Here is a 4,339-nt window from a genome sequence, read left to right as displayed (position 1 = left end):
AAAAAAAAAAAAAAAAAAAAAAAAAAAAAAAAAAAAAAAAATTGTTTTATTTTGAATTTGTATGGGTACATAGTGTTTATATTTATGGGGAACATGAGATATTTTGACAGAGGCATAGCATGTGTAATCACATAAAGTTAAATGGGATTCCCATAACCTCAATTATTTATCAGTTCTTTGTCTTACAAACATTCAAATTATACTCTTCTAGTTATTTTTATTTTTTACTCTGTCATCCTGATTGGAGTGTTGTGGTGTGACCTTGGCTCACTGCAACCTCTGCCTCATGGGTTCAAGTGATTCTTCTGCCTCAGCCTCCCGAGTAGCTGGGATTACAGGTGCACACCACCACACCCGGCTAATTTTTGTATTTTTAGTCGAGAAGGGATTTCACCATGTTGGCCAGGCTTATCTCAAATTCCTGACCTCAGGTGATCGGCCCGCCTTGGCCTCCCAAAGTGCTGGGATTATAGGCATTAGCTGCCACGCCTGCCATCTTTTAGTTACTTTTTAATGTGCAATAAATTATTATTGACTGTAATCACTCTGTTGTGCTATCAAACACTATATCATATTCATTCTAACTATATTTTTGCACCTATTAACCATCCCCACTTACGGTACCCCCAACCCCAAGCCCCCACCACCACTCCCAGCACTTCCTTTCTCAGCCTCTGGTAACCATCTTTCTACTCTCTGTCCGCTATGTGCTCAGTTGTTTTAATTATTAGCTCCCATAGATGAATGCGAACATGTGAAGTTTTCTTTTTTTTTTTTTTTCCTGTACCTGGCTTACTTCACTTAACACAATGTCCTTCAGTTCCATTTACATTGTTGCAAATGACATGTTCTCTTATTTTTTAATTGCTAAATAGTACCCCATTGTGTATATGTGGCAAATTTTCTTTATTCATTCATCTGTTCATGGACACTTAGATTGCTTCAAAATCTTAACTATTGTGGATAGTGCTTCAATACACTTGAGAATGCTGATATCTTTTTGATATACTGATTTCTTTTCTTGTCCTTGTGTAACAGAGTTAATAATTTTCATTCTTGACAATCTCTAATAGCAAGTAATTTGGAGTCTCATAAATCAAAATACAATCACATATTATGCAATATCTTTTGTACATAAAGAAGAAACTTCTTCTACCTGTGACCATCACCATAACATTTTCTACCCTAGGACCTAGGGCTGACCTTTCTGATCCCAAGAGTTTTAAAAGAAGAGTGACACAGGGGCATAGTAAGATCAGAACAAACTTTACACATATTCAGAATTCCAGAATGTAAGGGGTAATTTTACTTTTACCTCAAAGATGTACGGACTTATGCATATCTATGAATTTTCTTACTATAAATAAAATGTTTTGTAAAATAGATAAATTCATTTAAAATTACTTTTGACACATTTCTAAAAGGATCTATGTATTTGTATGGCCTTTGATCAATGAGGTCATTGATTAAAAGTGTAACCATGCCTCTATATATGCAAAGACTCTGGTGTTTCTACAAAACAAGCTTGAACTTCTTTTCTTGTCACACTGCTCCTACTTGGAGAGCGGATAACCAGCTTGTACTAGAGGTTTATTCTTCTAATCTTCTAACATGCACAACATATACAAGTTTAACCATACCCAGGATAATCTCATTCTGCTGTGTGTCAACAGAACAACCTGATTTGACTCTTTTCAAGTTACCCATATCCTTCTGTCAGACAAAATTAGAGGTAGCTCCAAGATCTAGGTACATTTTGATTTAGTTTGTTTTACCTTTCTTAATAATGCATTTTAAAGATATTGATTTTCTTCATATACCATATTACCTCTTCTCTTTTTTCCTCAATTCTATTGTACTATTTTTTGGAAAAATACCTCGTGTTTAGCTCATTAATATTTGAAATCTCTAGATAGATATAGGATGGTATAAACAGAACAAAGTAATCACATAAAAAAACTTACAGAAGTTACCTCTGATATGGCTAATAACATTTGAAAACTATACTTAAATTCACTTAATTGGTGACTCATAATAAACTGATGGAATATAATAATAAAAGATGAAGAAGGTAGTTTATTATGTCTTCTGTATAGAGGGTACCCATAAATAATAATATCTAAATTTGGACCGTTAAACTCTGAATAAGAGACAAACCACCATAATCATGACTGTGAAGGACAACATAAAAGTCATCTGTCAGTATTCAGTCATGGAGTGCTGAATCTGATTTCTGAAAATCTTTCTGTTATTTGAGTTCTAGTATCTTAATGAAGCAGCCTACGTCAGGGTGTGGATCCTCAGGTAAAATAAGAATAATTACATTCAAGCTTGAAAAAGACAATTGGGAAAAGTATTGGTTTGTGTTTCTAACCTGCAGGCAGAAACATTGAAATCATTTCTACTTCCACTTTAAGACTTCTACTATTTGCTATTTGGAACTTTACATTAATTCATGTTTAAACATAGTTTTGCAAATGGGAAACTATATATTATAGGCCACATTTCTCCCAGTGCCAACAATATTTAGCTTAGTTACAGATGATACAGGATATGCAATTATAGGCACATCTCATGTTATTGTGCTTTTCTTTGTTGCACTTTGCAGATACTGCATGTTTTTATATATTGAAGGTTTGTAGCAACCCTGCCTCAAGCAAGTCTATTAGCACCATTTTCCAACAGCATGTGATCACTTCATGTCTCTGTGTCACATTTTGGTAATTCCCCCAATATTTACAACACTTTCATTATTATTTTATCTGTCATGGTGATTTGTGATTAGCAATCTTTGATGCTACTGTTATAATTGTTTTGGGGTCACTGTGAAATATATCTGTAGAAGACAGCAAACTTAATAGATAAATGTTCTGTGGGTTCTGACTGCTCCACTGATTTGCCTTTCCTTTAAATCTCTTTATATCCCTGAGTTTCCTTATTCCCTGAGACACAACAATGTTGACATTAGGTCAATCAATAGCCCTACAATGGCCTTTAAATTTTCAGGCAACAGAAAAAGTCACACATCTCTCATTTTCAATAAACAACAACAACAAAAAACTAGTAATTATTAAGCTTAGTGAAGAAGGCATGTCAAAAGCCAAGTAGGCCAAAAGCAAAGTTTATGTCACCAGCAATTAGCCAAGTAGTGAATATGATGGAAACATTCTTATAGGAAATTAAAAATGCTACTCCAGAGGACACATGAATGATAAGAAAGTGAAACAGCCTTATTGCTGATGTGGAGAAAGTATTAGTGGTCTGGACAAAAAATCAAATTAGCCACAACATTCTGTTAAGGGAAAGCCTAATTCAGAGCAAGGCTCTAACTGTCTTCAATTTTATGAAGGCTGAGAGAGGTGAAGTCACACAGAAAAGTTTGAAGCTAGCAGAGGTTAGTTCATGAAGTTTATGAAAAGAAACCATCTTCATAACATAAAGGAGCAAGGTAAATCATCAATGAGGATGTAGAAGCTGCAGCAAGTTATCTAGTAGATGTAGCTAAGATTATTTTGATGAAGGTGGCTGCATTTAAAATATTTTAGATGTTTTTACAATGTAGACATTCAGGTTTCCATTGGAAGAAGATGCCATCTAGGACTTTCATAGCTTGAGAGGAGAAGTCAGTGCCTGGCTCCAAGGCTTTTAAGGACAGGCTGCTTCCTGTTAGAGGCTAACACAGCTGGTAACTATACATTGAAGCAAATGTTCATTTACCATTCTGAAAATCACAGGGCTGTTAAGAATTATGCTATATCTATTCTCCCTGTGACCTGTAAATGAAATGTCAAAGAGTGGATGACAGCACTTCTGTTTACAGCATGGGTACTGAATGTTTTAAGCCCATTGTTGAGACCTAGTACACAGCAAACAAGATTCCTTTCAAATTATTACTACTAATTGACAATGTACCTAGTCACCTAAGAACTATAATGGAAATGAACAGGGCTATTAATGTTTTTATGCCTGCTAACACAACATTCACTCTGTAGCTCATGGATCCAGGAATAATTTTGACTTTCAAGTTTTGTTATTTAAGAAATACATGTAGGCTGGGCGTGATGGCTCATACCTGTAATCCTAGAGCTTTGAGAGGCCGAGGTGGGTGAATCTCTTGAGGTCAGGAGTTTGAGACCAGCCTGGCCAACATGATGAGATCCCATCTCTACTAAAATTACAAAAATTAGCCGGGCATAGTGGTGCATGCCTGTAGTCCCAACTACTCAGGAGGCTGATGCTGAAGAATTGCTTGAACCCAGGAGGCTGAGATTGCAGTGAGCTGAGATCTCATTACTGCATTCCAGCCTGGGGGACAGAGGGAGACTCTTGTCTCAAAAAA

Source organism: Rhinopithecus bieti, unplaced genomic scaffold, assembly GCF_001698545.2.
Source record: "Rhinopithecus bieti isolate Rb0 unplaced genomic scaffold, ASM169854v2 scaffold_2431, whole genome shotgun sequence".
Lineage (NCBI taxonomy): Eukaryota > Metazoa > Chordata > Mammalia > Primates > Cercopithecidae > Rhinopithecus > Rhinopithecus bieti.
The sequence above is the reverse complement of the archived record's forward strand: the minus strand, read 5'-3'. Positions refer to the sequence as shown.